This window comes from Miniopterus natalensis, chromosome 8 (genome assembly GCF_054644295.1).
Source record: "Miniopterus natalensis isolate mMinNat1 chromosome 8, mMinNat1.hap1, whole genome shotgun sequence".
NCBI lineage: Eukaryota > Metazoa > Chordata > Mammalia > Chiroptera > Miniopteridae > Miniopterus > Miniopterus natalensis.
The window spans coordinates 56,038,088-56,055,015 of NC_142088.1; positions in this window are offsets into that span (position 1 = coordinate 56,038,088).

A 16,928-nucleotide genomic window follows, 5' to 3' on the forward strand; every position below is an offset into this window, starting at 1 on the left:
TTGAAAATTATAGGTAAGTTGCTGTGGATGTGGTCTGTTGAACGGAGTCAGATGAAAGCTCTCTACAATACTATAATTTAAATATAGTCCAAAAAATGTATATACAGACTTTAAATAATTACAAAGGCAGTGTTTATTAAACTACATTTCATTTTCAAAACTGAGCTATCAGCTGTTAAAGTGTGTATACATTTTTTGGGACACTATATTTGCAGCATTTCTGCAGTTTTCATTCAAGTTTGGCTTTGAAATCAACATACTTGTCTTTTAATCCTGTATCCTCTGCTTGCTAGTGCTATGAACTTAGGAAAGTTTTCAAATTTTTTTTTTTCAGTTTCCTGGCCTGTAAAATGGTGCAGTTTTGCTGTGTTAAATAGTGTAAGTAAAAAAAGTGGCACTTATCAGGTACTCAGGAAATATTTCTCCCTTCTAGTGAAAAAGAAATAGTGTTGCCTCTTTCAATAACCAGGTGTAACTTATTTTGACCATTAGGTATAAAAAGTTTAGAAATACACTAAAGAATTTGAACTATGTTCTTTTGTAAAATGATTTTATTATACACATAATTCCCTCAAGAACATTGTTGCCTTTAAACATAAAGGTAGTTCCAATATAGCCCTGCTTTTCAAGATAAAATGAACATTTGCTAAATCACATTTACCTTTTCACTAGTGATTTACAACAATCTTTCTGTGAAGATAGTTTTCTTCCAGCTGCTCAGAGCTGAGGAGCAGAGCAGACAATAGGTTAAGGGGAGAAGTGCATGTTTAACTTCAACATTTTCATCTCTGTGCTCTCATCTCAGCATTCCTTTTCCAGGTAGAGGTTTGGTGTTTGAAAAGCAAAGGAATCAAGTTTCTTGGCACTCTCTAGCCTGAAACATTTATCACAATAAATCCCAGGAGCTGGGGGCCAGCCTTTGGAGATTAGAAGAATGCGGGGCATGTGGCAAGGGGTGTGGGAGAGGGGAGATGATTGCCCCCAAGGGAACAGCTTTCTGGAGGTTTCTAGGCTGCAGCCCGGCTGTCTCTCTATTAGTAACAAAAGATTTGCTTTCCTCAGCCCTAGGCATCTGGCTTCATCCCCAGATGCTGCTCTCAGGCCAGAGTAAAATAGAGAGAAAATATATAGGCATTTTAGATTTAACAGTACTTACTATGGCTGTAATGATGATAATAGTAATAATAATTATATTAGTTTTATAATGATAAGTATTATCTATGTAATAGTTATATATAAATTATAAATAGCATAAATACTTATATTAAATAAAAATTATTTCTGTAATTATTATTATAGAAATAATTATTTTTTGCTGTAGTAACAACTTCACACACATCACCTTTTTAAAACTCCAACCCAAATATTTTGATTCAGGTGCTATCATTTCCCCATTTCACAGATGAGGAAACTGAGACACAGGTAAGTGAAGTAACTTCCCCCAAGTCATCTGCCAAGTAGATGAAGGAGCAAGGATATGAACCCAGGCAATAAAACCCCAAAGTCTAAGTTCTCTCACACACACATTGACAAATCTACAATCAGCTTCATTTCCTGTTATTGATCCAATGATGTGAAATATCAACAACATAATCCCTTGTGATCAATGATTCCAACACGACAACATGTGCCGTCCCCGGAAGAAACGCAGTGAACGCACCTTTCCTTCTCCATCCTGGCAGCTCCTGCGCACTTGCATGGGGCTCTAATTGAATTAGCAAATGCAGTAAATCCATTGAGTAAAAAGGAGGAAGCATTTGTAATTTGGAGAGAGAATTTATGTCTTTAGCTTGCTGAAGTCAAAATGGCTATGTTTTATTGTCCTTTTTTGATGTCAAGTCATATTTTAGTCTCTGCTGTTCTTCCTTTAAGTAAATGACCTCATGACTGCTTTCCTTCTGTGCCCCTAGACCTGAAGCCCAGATGATTTCTGACATAACTTTCTCAACCTTTGGATGTTTTCTGGGCCAATCACCGAGCTCAGCTCTGAAGAAGTCACTCAGGCTCAATTGCTACCAGGCTTGGAGGTGAGAGCTTGAACCTTCAGCTTTTTTGTTTACAAAAGTGACTTCCATCCAAAATAATGCCCTGTGTTCCAGAAAAACCAAGAGGGGGTCATTGTTTACTTCAAAGGACTCACACACACTAGGTGGAATTTTCTCTTGAGGTCACATGCAGTTGTCAAAATCTACCCTTGCAGGTCACCACTTGGCAGCCTCTTTCAAAGCTGCCACCTGAAGCAACAAAGGCTTAGTCCTATTTTTGAAAAAGCAGGACCATGGAGGTCTTTTGACCATGAGGATAAATACCCCTCAGCCATCCTTTTTGGTATAATGTCATCTTCTGGTGGTTTTAATGTATTTCCACACTTGTTCTGAATCAGAGACTCTGGGAATTCAAAGTCCAAATTGAATTATTGGTTTACTATTTAGGAATACTTAAGTTAATTCAGTGATTTCCAGCCTGCCTCATTCATCAGCACATCTGTAAATCTGCTTTAATATGATATTAGTCTGAGAAATGAGACTAAAGGGTGGTGGCAAGAATGAAAAATAAAAATAAAAAACCTCATAGACATGGTTATAACCAAAGGGAAAAGGGGGCCTAGCCAGGCGTGGCTCAGCGGTTGAGCGTCGACCTAGGGTCCAGGCGATCAGGGTTCGATTCTCGGTCAGGGCACATGCCTGGTTGCAGGCTTGATCAGTGACTCTCTCATCATTGATGTTTCTATCTCTCTCTTCCTCTCTCTGAAATCAATAAACATATATTTAAAAAAAAAAAAGGGGGGGGAGGAGGGAGTTAGAAGATGGTAAAGGGGAAATAAATGGTGATGGAAGGAGATGTGACTTGGGGTGGTGCACACACACAATATACAGATGATGTGTTATAGAATTGTACACTTGAAGCCCATATAATTTTATTAACCAATATCACCTAAATAAAATCAATAAAAATTTTAAAAAAAGAATGAAAAAGAAAAATTAGCTTTAGTCTCATTTTTTGCCTCAAATTTTAGCTCAAAGAGCTAAAATAATTTATTCATCTAACAAATATTGTGAGCACTAGTGTTCTATCCTGTGCACCCTGCTGGGAGATGCTGCTGTGAATAAAATGGTGTGGTCCTGCCCACATAACTTAGCACCTAGTGGGGGAGATGCATCAACAGTTACAGTAAGGTGTGGTGATTGGCACAATAGGGATATGAGGCTTTCTTTTAACACTTGAAGAACTTAATTTGGTTATGGGATTTAATTTATTACCTATGTTTTCAAGGGGAAGAATTAAGAGTAATGGTTAGAGATATAACCTGCTGACTGCAGCTGGGTTGGAGTAGTTTAATAGTGAACACTCTGAGAAGTAGTGAGCTTCTTGTCACTGGTAGCAATCAAATAGAGGCCTGCCATTCAGGAAATTTCTGCTTGGCGTTGAGGCTTATGGGACTTCTAATCTGGAAATGCTGAAGTTTTATGATTTTAGTGTTTATTTGGTTCTTGCTCTCCATGAGAAGACTGAGGCCTGAAATCTGTGCCTCTTTACTGGCAGCCCTTAAGCAGGAATTAAGGGCAATAAAACAGGTGTGAAGATCCCTGACTTTTACACCCAGGAAGCCATATGTTTCCTCAGTTTTGAACGTTAGGGACTAGTGGTGGATTACTATAATTATAATTCCCTGAGGGAAAACAAACCAAGGCCTTTCCCATTATAATAAGAGGAGGTAATATGTTTTATTTTGAAATATTAAGGTTTTCAAATGTGCCATACTTTTAAAATCTTTCTCTCATCATTTTCTTAAACAATCCTTTTCCTTTGTTACTTAAAATGTAGACCAGGAAATAGAATGACCTTTCCCAGTCACAACATCTCAGCTCCTCTGAATAAAGGTTTAACAACACACACACGTGCTTATAAACACAGGCTTACTAATATACACAGGTACACAATTTATGTACATATCTAAATATGCTTGCAACAGATATAGGAATAGTCTTCGATGTGACTTCAAGTAATTACTTTGAATCCTTTATATTAAAATGTTTTTCTTACTGACAAAAGATCTCGGCTTTTAATCAGTTTCAATTCCACAGAGCAAGTAAGATGTATCTGATACATATGCTGGAAAACCAGGGTTGTGAGAATCTTAAACCCTTCCTGTATCCATTATTTTTGTATATTTTTACTTCTCTTAATAATAGAAAGATTTCTGGTTATTTTTTCTAAAAACTCTTCTCTGTCTTCCTGCTTTTTTAATGAACAGATTTTAATTATGATAATTGCAAAAGAGTTAATCCCAACTGGTATTCATTGAGCCCCTATTATATGCCAGACATTATCTCAGTCACAGTAATCTACAGTTGAAAGAAACCTAGATATTTTTCAGAAGCGGAGCCCAGTGTTTGTGAAACCAACCACCTCAAAGGATCCAGTAAGGAAAACGACTACTTACCCAGGCCCTCAAAGCTCCACTTTACTCACAGTAACAGGAGAAAAAATTTCAAGAGACACCTGCATCAAAAATTGGAAAGCAAAACAAATACATATCCTCTTAAGTGTCTTAAGGTGATTTTAAATGAAAAGAAAACAAAGCAAAGTTTATTTTCCAGTATCTACATGAAGGGGAGTCTTCCTTACACACCATCAAGAACGACCCATTTAATGAGGCAGCCATGATGTCCTTTTACTTATTTGAATTTGATGTATTTTTAAATTTTTATTTATTTCTATTTGTTTTTATGGCGGTAACGCTGGTTAATAGTATTATATAAGTTTCTGGTGTACAACATTAAAATTTAACATCTGTATACACTAGAGCGTGCTCACCGAAAGCCCAGTTTCTATTCGTCACCATGTATTTGATCCCTCTACCCTCTGCCCTCCCCTCACTCCCTTACCCTGTTAACCACAATCTGCTGTCTGGCTATGAGTTTTCTTTTGTTTCTTTTTTTGTTTTATAACCTACACGTGAGTGGAATCCTATGTCTTTTGTCTTTTTCCTTATGACGTATTTCACTTAGCATAATTCCTCAAGTTCCACCCATGTTACCACAAACGCTGAAATTTCATCTTTTTATGGTTGAATAATATTCCATTAGATATATATCACACCTTCTTCATTCATCCATCCGTCAATGGACACTTAGGTAGTTTCCATATCTCAGCTATTGCAAATAATGCTGCGATGACCATAGGTGCGCCTCTACCTTTTTGAATCAGAGTTTTTGTATTCTTTGGCTAAATAACCAGAAGAAGAATTGTTGGGTCATACGGTAGTCCCCTTTTAAATTTTTGAGGAACCTCCATACTGTTTTCCTTAGTGGCTGCACCAATTTACCATCCCCCCAGCAGCGTATAAGGGCTCCCTTTCCTCCACACCTTTGCCAACAGTTACTTCTTGTCTTTTTGATAATAGCCATTCTATTTGATAATAGCCATTCATTTTTGATAACAGCCATAGATGTGAGGTGATGTCTCACTGTGGTTTTGATGCCTTTCGCTCATAACCAGTGATGTGGACCATCTTTTGTCTTGCTTGGAAAATATCTATTCAGATCCTCTGCCCACTTTTTACTGGATTGTCTTTTTGTTGTTAGGCTGTATGAGTGCTTGATGTATTTGGGATATTAACCCCTTGTCGGAAATATCATTTTCAAGTATGTTTTCTCATTCAGTTTGCTGCCCTTTTGTGTCGTTGATGGTTTCCTTTATTTATTTTCTACATAGGCTTCTGCTTTGGGGAATTAGCCTTTTGCAGCAGTTGCAGGAACACCCATCCTCATTATACAAATCAGGCTGGGAAACTTGAGGGGGGTCGATTGTCAACCGCAAAGTAAAAACTCAAGGGCTTAAATGGGATGTTTGGCAGCACTGACTGAGCCCATGTTAACTTCAAGAACTTTCTGCGAATCGTTCATAGATACTTTCTGAATCACTTGCAGAAGAATCTTTGTGGAAGAAATATGTAGCATGAATGGCAGTTTCATCCTTCCTGATGTTAATAGCACTCCCACAGAAACAATTTTACATTCCACTGCACCCGAGGGATAAGAAAATATTCCCTTTCTCATGTGTGTGTGCGCGCTTGGAAACAGTGGGTTTGCTGTGAAAGGGAATTTGCACGGAGTTGCCCTGGCTCCTTCAAAAGCTTTTTCAGTCAACAAATATTTGTGCAATTTGTTTCAGGCTTTATGAGGAGGGCAGTGTTTCTGTCCTCAAGAAGCTTACAATGTATTTGAGTAGAGAGAAATTCAAATTAAAAATAGCTATATGTGGCCAATGAGTGCTGTCAGACTTGGGAGAAAGCCTCCAGCGCCTGTGAATGCATGTAAGTGTGTTATCAGTGTTTTTCACAGAAGCCATTTTAATTGTTTTTTAATTAATCCATGAATTCCTCAGAGACAGGACTTGGTAAGTCTTTGTATCCCCCTCGGCTTTTAGTGCACATTTGTTGATTCATGCTTAAGATCTTGAAGAAATTACTTTCCCTTTGTGAATTGTTTTTTTCCTATTGTCCAGTGTCTCAGAAATTCTCTAAGAGAACATCTGTTTTTCCCCATACTGTGGCATAGTCCTTGAATAGGTGAGCTATTAATTTTCTTACTATAAATTGATGATATGGCATTTTCTAATTAGAGACTCTTCGGGATGAAATTAGCTTTGGGTACTCATTAATTCATCCCTTGTCCCAAAGCAGAAGTGTGATATGTTCCCACCTGTCACCTATTCAAAAAGCTGGTGATATTTTGCTCATGTCTCCAAAAACGCGCTGCAAAAGAGGGTGTTCTCAGATTTTGATATTCACTGTTGGTAGAGCTAAAACAAGACCTCTATCTGTCAGGGCGAAGTCACAAATAATCTGAGCTATTTAAGACTGCATGAGCATGAGTGAACCACTCTGGCAAAGCAGTTCAATCAGTAGCCTTTAGTGTTCAGAGTGTCAACAGATGGTAAGCCCTTCCTGGCTGACAGAAGGTGGTAAAGAGAAGAGAGAGGGACCGAGGAAATAGGCAGGCTTAGAAATAAGCTGGAAACAGCCTAGAACCAAGGACCAAATATCTTCTTGAACAATGATTACATTTCCCCTCAAGTCCTCCTACCCCTCATTTTTATCTCTTGTTTTGGCCCTTCAGAAATGAATGCCAATAAGCTTTTCAATGTCATTACCACCATATGAATATTTTTCTATGCTGGGATTTAGGAAACTAGAGGTTCAGAATTCATTTTTAAAATTAGAAGACTTTTATTATTATAGATCAGGCAAACTTATTTCTATGTGGCTCTTAGGTACAGTGCTGGAATTGTATTTCAGCCAATAGGTATTTATTCCCTTTAAAACTTGACATAAGCAATGGCAGAATAAGATTCTTTCTAGAGAAATTGGGAAGTAGACTGTCCAAAGAATTCCTCTTGATTCTCTTATAAATTTCTGACTCCATAGGTCAGCATTCGTAGGACATGGGTTGGGCCCATGTGGAAGAAATATATTCTATCAACATCTCTTGAAATCCTGTGACTGTGGAAGTTATCGGTGATGAATCAATCATAGGTATATAAGTTGTTGCTGCTCAGGTAGTAGATTCATATCTTTGATTTATGAGTTAATAATTCATCCTTCCTCTATGTAGGATGATATGATAGCTGTTTGAACAAGAAAACAAAAACAAAAAACAAATTTAAAATGTCATATGGTATCTCCTGTTTCAGTGTCAGTTGGGAAAAAATTTTTAAATTTAATTTGGGAAAAATATGTCCATGGATAGCCCTGTAAATATTACTATGGAAATCTACTATCTGGAGGCAACACCAATGGACCATGAAGATGACTCCCAGTCAGTGAACAATGACAGGGTTCAGGAGAGTGAGTCAGTCTTTCATCCTGCCCCTGACTGGGGAACAAACTCCTGACCTCAGAAAAGAGCAGTTTTCCCCCAGATGTGGAATGATAGGGTGAGAGGTGATGCTGCAAAGCCATCTGTTTTAGAGCTCTATTCAGGGGCTGCTGATTCTAGCTGGAGTAGCTCTTATCAGACTAGTATTTTTGATAATATCAACTCTAAAAACTGGAAACAATTTAAAATAAACAAAAAAAACCACAAAAATCTTTATGGAGTCACTGAAGAGCAATCTAGATAGACAGGACTGAATGGGCTAAGGTCCCACAGAGAAAGAAAATAAATTGAGGTGAGTTCTATCTTCATTGCTGCTTTTACCCCTTGGGAACACAGTACGTAGGTTGCAAACACACACACACACACACACACACACACACACACACACACACACAGAGCATCTTTTAGTTCTGGCAGCTCCACTGAGGAAGAATACAAAAATTGGAATTTCAAGCTACTTAGACAACTGGGACTTGAAATCCCTTTGCTGAAGGGAGAAATCTGCAGTGTTGAACCCCACATCCTGTGTGCAGTTTTCCCTTGAGTTATTTGGTTACTTCTAAGCTGTACATGAACAAGATGAGAGACAGAAAGCCAGCAGAATACAGTTGCTAAGAGGCTAAAAATCTAAGCTGCAGATATTTTGGCAATTTAACGGTCACGAGGAAAAGCTAGAATTCAGGTTTGCCAAGGAAGGTCCCTCATAAATAGCCCAGACTTTCATTTGAGACTCTTAAATGGTGACTCACCCTTTTGACAAAAAGTGGAAAAACAAGAAATATCTCCAAACTCATTTTATGAAGCTATCATAACCTTGAAATAAAAACCTGGCAAGGACATTACCAAAGGAAAAATTTAAAACCAGTTTCTTATATAAATATAGATTCAAAAATCTTAAATAAAATATTGGCAAATCGAATCCATCATGACCAAGTTGAGTTTATTCTAGGAAAGTGTGGTTGATTTAACATTAAAAATTCAATCATAATATACCACAATAAAGGAACATGAGAAAACCACATGATCATCTCAATAAATGCAGAAAAGGCATTTGATAATTTTCAACACCCATTAATGCTAAAATCTCTTAGAAATTAGAAGTAGGAAGAAATATTCTTAAGCTATTAATGGAACACTTAATAGGGAGATACTAAATGCCTTCTTTGCAAAGTCGGAAATAACAAAAAGATGTTCAGTATCATCACTTTCACTTAATATTGTGCAGGGAAGATTATAGAACAAACAAAAAATGGTCATAAGATTTAGAAACATTTAAAATTTCATTATTTGAAGATGATGCGATTGTGTACATGGAAAATCAAAAATAGTCGATAAAGCATCAGGCTTGATAGTGAATTAACAAGGTCACTGAATACAAGGTAACTATACAAAAACCCTATTTTTAAAAATATAATAACAATAAGCAAGCAGATAAATTTATTTTTAACATGATAACTCTTGCCCTTGCTGGTGTGGCTCATTTGGTTGGAGCATCATCATTCAGTACACCGAAAGGTCATAGGTTCAGTTACCAGTCAGGGCACATACCTAGGTTGTGGGTTTGATTCCTGGTCTGGGCATGCACAAAAGGCAACCGATCAAAGTTTCTCTCTCACATCGATACTTCTCTCTCTCTCTCTCTCTCCCTCTCCCCCCCCTTCCTCTCTCTCTCTAAAAAAAAAACCTCAATAAAAATATATCCTTTGGGGTGAGGATAGAAAAAAGAGATAACTCTCTACAATGGCATAAAGCATTAAACACCTAAAATTAATCTATCAAATATTGAAAAACTATAAACAAAAAATTACAAAATATTATTGAGCTAAATGAAAGGAGATCTAGGTAAAAGAAGAGATGTACCGCTTCCAAGTATTGGAAAATGCAATGCAAAAAATAACTATTCTTCCAAAATTGATTTATAGATTTAATGCAATCCCAATCAAAATCCATTGGCACTTCTTTGAATAAAGATTGATGTTAATTCTAAAATTTTTATGGAAAAGCAAAGGATCTATAGAATAGTCAAGACAATGTTGAAGAAGATCAAAGTTTGAGGACTTTTACCACCAGGTATCAGTACTTATTGTGAAACTAAATAATTAAAGCAGTGTGGTACCGGCACAAAGATAGACAAATAGACCATTGAACAGAACAGTGAGTCCAGAAACACTATATACAGTCACTGGACTTCAAAAAAGATACAATTTTAATGCATTTTGGGGAAGGGATTTTAAAAAGCAAACTAAATTGGATTATTTGAACTGGGTTATCCACAGGGGAAAAAATATAAACCTTGACTCCTAGCTCATACCATACACAAAAATTAATTACAGATGGGCTTAATGTGCTTAGTTAAATGTGGAATACTTAAATGTAATATGCTTAAATGTGAAAAGTAAAACAATAAGGCTTCTAAAGGTTAATGTGGGATAAGATCTCCATGAGAGTGAGTTGAGCAAAGATTTCTCAAAAGGACACAGAAGCACTAACTATAAAGGAAAATCTTGATAAATTGGGTTTCATTAAAAATTAAGAACTTCTGTTCATCAAAACATACTATGAAGAGAGTCAAAACTCAAGCCATGCCCTGCTGGTGTGGCTCAGTGGTTGAGCATTGGCCTGTGATCCAGGAGATTGTGGTTTGATTCCTGGTCAGGACGCATGCCTGGGTTGTGGACTCAGTCCCCAGTGGGGAACATGCAGGAGGCAGCCGATCAGTGACTCCCTCATCATTGATGTTTCTATCTCTCTCTTCCTCTCACTTCCTCTCTCTGAAATCAATAAAGACATATTTAAACAAACACACACACACACACACACACACACACACACACAAACACACACACACAAAACTCAAGCCATAGAGGGGCAATGATGTTTGAAATATGTATATTTAGCAAAGAACTTGTATTAAAACATTAACAATAAAATAAACAAATAAAAAGGTACACAAACAAAAGACTTAAATAAGCAGAAATATATGCAAATTATTCATATGAAAGAACACTCAACATCTTTAGTTAACAGAGAAATGCATGTTATAGCCACATAATATAGCAATAACCCATCCATCAAAATGACTAAAATAAAAAAAAACAAAGAACAGATAACACCAATGGATGTAGAACAACTAACTCTCCCACACTGCTGGGGGTATGTAAATTGGTACAACCCCTTTAAAAAACTACTTGAAATAGCTACTAAAGCTAAACACACACATATGTCATATCACAGAAATTCCAATCTTAGATATATGCCTAACAGAAATGCATACATATGTTCACCAAACATACGTGCAATATATATATACAAAATATTTATATTAGCATGATTTGTAAGAGTCCCAAATTGGAAATAGCCCAAATGTCCATCAATAAATTGTGATGTATTTTACAGTGGAATATTTTGTAGCACTAAAGAAATATCAAACTATGGCTGTAAGTAAAAATTTGGATAAATCTCACAGATAAAATGTTGAGCAAAAACGCCAGAATCAAAAGAGTGCATACTGTAGAATAATGCTTGATTCCATTTATATAAAGTTCAACAACAAGCAAAACTAATCTATGGTGGTGGAACTCAGAATATTGTTTACCTTTGGAGGAATAATGAATGATTGAGGATGATTGAGACAAGATAGAAGAGGGTTTCCCAGGTGCTGATAATGCTCTTGATCTTATTCTGTATGGTAACCTGGGTGTGTTGAATTTATAAAAATGTGTTGAGTTGTGCTCTTTACTGTATATACAGTGCTTTTTAATGTATATATATTATGTTTCAATACAAAATGTTTAGCAAAAAGAAAACTCCTCTATGCATCTTCAGTCATAGATTCAAACCGTTTCAAAACATTAGGCTTTCAGGCCTATTTGAAAGACTATTTCCTAGTGGTAAGTTTTTACAGTTACCAGTTTTAAGATTATACCTATTGTATACAAGTCATAAGATTATACTAGTTGTAAGATTATAGCTATTACTTGGAAAACAGGCCACAATTCTTGGTGTCATATTTATTACAACCCTTCTATTTACAAAGATTAAACTAGCTATTTTATTCCTATTTATAACATATCATCAGTGATATATTCTACAGTCAGCTCTAAAAATAACATAAGATTTGGTTCTCAGTGAACTTGCGGTGATTCTGAACTGGTCTTGGTAGCTTAAGGAAAGCTCCATTTTGGTAAGGAAGTGGTTCTGGCTCAGCTTCAAGGAGCACAGTGAGTTTATCTTGGCCTTGAGGCACCAAAGGCAGTTTGGTTGAGTATGGCTGTGGTCATGTGTGTTTTGCTTGCTACAGTTCATTTTGTGTAATTGGGAAACAAAATTCTACTTAATTTTAGGGACTTTAAAAAGTATGGCTATTTTAATGATTATAATCCTGGATCATATCTTTGAAATAAGATGATTAAAGGTTTATAAGAAAAATATTAAATTCTTCCAACCGTGCTCTTCATTACTAGCTAGTGTCAATGTGCAATTCACAGAATTAACCCATCAGGTCCTTAAACAAATGTTTAATGTCATTTGAGTGAGCAAATAGTAAATGAAAGAACTCACGATGCTTCCTGATATAATAATTATAATTTTTAAAATTTGTCTTTATTGTTGAAAGTATTAGTGATGTCCCCTTCCCCCCCCCCCACTTTGACTCCCTTCACCCCGCTCCTGCCCCCTCCCCAGGTCTTTCCCACACTATTGTCTGTCCATGGGCTATGCATATATGCATGTAAGTTCTTCGGTTAATTTCTCCCCCCACCCCTGCCTTCTGAAATAAGTGCGAGAGAGGAAGTCTTAGGGGTCCTGGAAGCTGTTCCTTCAGCTCTCTCCCCAGAGCCACAAACTCTAGTGTCTCCTTACGTAAATGTAGTCCACTTTGCTCTCTCTCCACGTGGAGCCCAGGGTGAGTGGCAGTGAATGATATTTTGTGCATTGGCCCTTTTAAGAGGATGCATTTATCTACAACAGACTCCTGCCTCTCCCTTTCAGACATAATCTTCACAGATTTTCACAGCCAGATGTTATGTGGATGCCTCTTCCCAGCTCTGGTGTTCTGGGCTGGGGAGCCCAGCATGGGGTTGAGACCCCGCACTCCTCAGGGGGAACCTTTGAAGCTGAGATAGCCCTCTGGAATCTGAGCTGCTGCCCATGGGAGTGGGACCAGCCCTTTTCTCATCTCTGCCCTTCCTACCAGTCTCTATGTGGCTTCTTCTGTAAGTCATTGGTTATAAGACTTCTGTTCAGCTAGTCTTCAGTTGGTTATTCAGGTTGATTGTTCTATATTCTAGTTGAAATTCCAGTTTGATCCTGGGAGGAGGTGGGTGTAATGTTCACATACCTGCCACCGTCTTGGATTTTATAAATCACAGTGCAGGGTAGGATAATATACCTCCAGGCATGTAAGTTCTCAACATTTTACTTTCCATCCATGTCTATTTGATAGGATACTGGGGATGCGTTCCACCAAAGTAAAACAATGAGAGAAAGAGAGGGGAACAGAGACAGAGAAAGAGTTGGAGTTCAAGGAACAGAGGATTGAGCCAAAGGGGAAGGAAGAGGAAATTATCAGGATGGTATTGAAAAGAATTCCTAAGGCAACAGCTATGAAGCGGCTTCATGGAGCAACCAGTCAGGATTGGAACAGCGGGACTGGGATTTCCAGAGATGCCTTAAAGGAAAAAGCAAGACAAAATTAAGTTTCATTTAAGTTGAAATTTATTGGCATGAAGTTGTTCATAATATTCCCTTATTTTTAAATATTTATAGATTGTATCATTTATGATATTGCTAATTTGTGTCTATTTTTTTACTGATCAGTGTGGCTAGAGGTTTATCAATTTTTATTTTTATTTCAAAGAACTAGCTTTGACTCATTGATCTTCTTTACTGTTTTCCAAATTTCTGTTTCACTGATTTCTACTCTGGCTTTTGTTACTTCCTTTGTTCTTTTTATTGTGTGTTTATATTGCTCTTTTTTTTTTTAATCTCCAGTATATGGAGGTGGAACCTGATTTGAGACCTTGCTTCTTTTCAAATATAGATATTTAGTGCTTATAGTAGATTCACAAAGTATACCTCTTATTTTTTCTTATCTATTGTTTAAAATGTTAATGCCAGAGATTTCCTGACTGAAGGGCCTGGTTCAACTTGTAACCAAGTCCAGTCCCAGAGTCTGTGGCCGTTCAAGCTTCCCCACGAATCAGCCCTTTGCGTGCTCCACAATGCTTTATCTGTGTGCAAAGTTGACTCCTCTTTCGGCGGTTTCCTCCAAAAAGCCAAACATACTTCGCATTCCTGAGTTTTGAAACCCCCTTGGAGGGAAGAGAAGTCATCATAAATGATATCATCACTCCCACTCCCTCCTTGGTCTTCTGCCCTGTCACTGGCTCCACTTCTGTCGCGATGCATCTAAAGGCCAGCCGCCCTCTCCCTGCTCCTTATGGTCCAGAAGTCACTTTAAAGGTGCCATGCAGTCTCTCTCGACAACTGCTTCTCTTGGGGGGGGGTGTGTGGGGGGAGTTTCCCAGCTTGGTCTGCTTTCTTAATCTCCTTGGAATTCTGCTACATATAATTTTCTCCATCTTCCCCCGCCCCGACACTTTATTTATTTATACCTCCAAGGTATGAGATTATACCTCCAAAGTGAGATTCCTCACTTTGTTACTGACATTTGATATCAGTTTCATTAATTTTTTTAATCAATCCAATAGGTAAAAATTGTATCTTGTTGCTTCAATGCACACTTTTTGATACTTAGTAACTCTGAGCATCTTTTAAAACATATTCATTGTCCATTTGTATTTCTTCATCTGTGAATTGCTCCTTTATAATCTGTGCTCACATTTCTGTTGGGTTGTGCTTTTTTCTTATATAAATATAGAAAGAGAAACTCTTTCTATATTTTGAATATTAAACTTTTGCCTATTGTATATGTTGCATATATATATATATATATATATATATACATATATATAGTTCTGCCATTTAAGTTTCATTACAAAGTCTTTTCTTAAATAGAAGTTTTAAACTTTTAAGTAGTTTTTTTGGTCATCTATCCTTTTATATTTGTTGGCTTTCTTTCAATATTCTTGCTAACCCCATGGTGATGATAAAAGTCTTAGTATATTGAATGCTACTAATTTTATGGTTTTAAGGTTTATATCTTAATTCACTTAAAATATATTTATTTGCATTTCTATGCTGTAAAATAAGATTAACTTTTCCCCAGATATTTAGCCAGTTGACTCAATAGATTTTTACTAAATAGTTAATTCTTCCCCCTGATTTGAAATGTCCTCTATATGTGTGTATGTGTGAATTTACACACATCTATTTCTGTACTTTCTAATTTACCCATTAATTTCACTGGAACTAGAGGAGAGATGGAAATCACCTAGAGATCCTGGGCAGATGGAAGACAGGAGTGAGGAGAAGTGAGACGTTTCAGTGTAGAGACTAAATTTTTTTTTAAATTAAATTTATTAGGGTGACATTGGTTAAAGAATCATATAGGTTTCAAGTATATAATTCTATGATACATGATCTGTATATTGTATTGTGTGCCCACCACAATGTGAATGTGTTACAAATTCAAAATGTTAAATGAAAAATATAAACTGCACAATTAAAGATTCAATGTTTCTTTTTTTTCTTTTTTTCCAATATTTATTTTTATTTTATATTTCTTCCTGATTACTTCATAATTATTCCTTTAAAATAGTTATGATGTTGCTTTTGAAAGTGGAGACTTGAGCACAGATATACATTTTCAAAAGACCTTGTTTAAATTCTGATGTTCATCCATTAATAACTTTCCAATTTTGAAGAAACAGAATATTTTTAGGGTGATTTGCTTGGCATAGTTGAAAAATAAATGTTGCTGGAATTATTCACTGTGGCTTTGGCTTTCCAAATATGTTCTCTTTTATTTGCATATTGCCTTGAGGGAATTAATATTTGACTGCTCAAAGTTTGACCCAGCCCACATGGGCCATCTGGGAGAGGAGTTGCATTAGTCAGTCACTCAGTGACAGAAATGTGAGAAGAGATTGAAAGCCAAGGATAGATTTACTGAGCCTCTTACATGGCTCAAACTCAGACTAAAGAAACTACAAATGCAGTGATGACTGTTAGTATAAAAATAATGGTTTTCCTAGTTTCAGAATCACCTCTTGGCTCTGTATGTACTTCATAATATTCCACTTTATAATGTTTTATGTTTAATAACATTTTTGTTCAGGAACTGGAAATGATATAGTTATTATATCACGAGTTCCCATCACTTGTCTAGATGCTGCCTCGTACAGTAAATATTAGTTTTAGATAGACAAGTGGTCTGTATTGTGACTGTTCATAGAAAATATATTGTCTGTCAAACTACAACTTACTTTGCCACTCTAGTAAAATTGAACTAGAAAATCTGACTTGTGGAAGAGTTTTGAAAGAGAAAAAACAAGGATGTTTTTAACATAAAAAAGAGTAGGAATTTCTGTGAAAATTTAAGAGAAAAGAGAGTTAGTTAATGTAATATTTTATTCTAAATCTTCCTGAATTCAATAATGTTTAATGAATATTTTCTCTATACCAACCAGTATGTGGATGTGACTCTTGAAATTCTTTTAGACATATTTGTCCAACTAAGAGTCTCAAGTTTTTGGCTACAATCTTTTTATGGTTGATGCATATTTATAAATATCATTTCTCTTTTTACTTCATTTAATCATTGTCTAGCTATTCTACTGGTAATGGACATTGCAAACAATTAAAGTTCTAATATATAGGGAGAAAGTAGATCTAGGATTACTATAATTTTTTTTTAGCTACCTCACATTTATGCAGTTTCAGCACAGTGGTAAAACTACCAGATGTTTGACATAATTTTTTTGGTTATTGTTACTAACCCTTTTCCACATGAGTTTTTTTGTTTGTTTACTGTTTCCTTTTACTCAACACTTTAGTAGAACCTAGTCCTTGCCTTCAGCAGGCCCAGTCCTCCTGGGAGGCGGAAGAACAGAACACATCCTAGAGGACACCCCCGACGCAGGC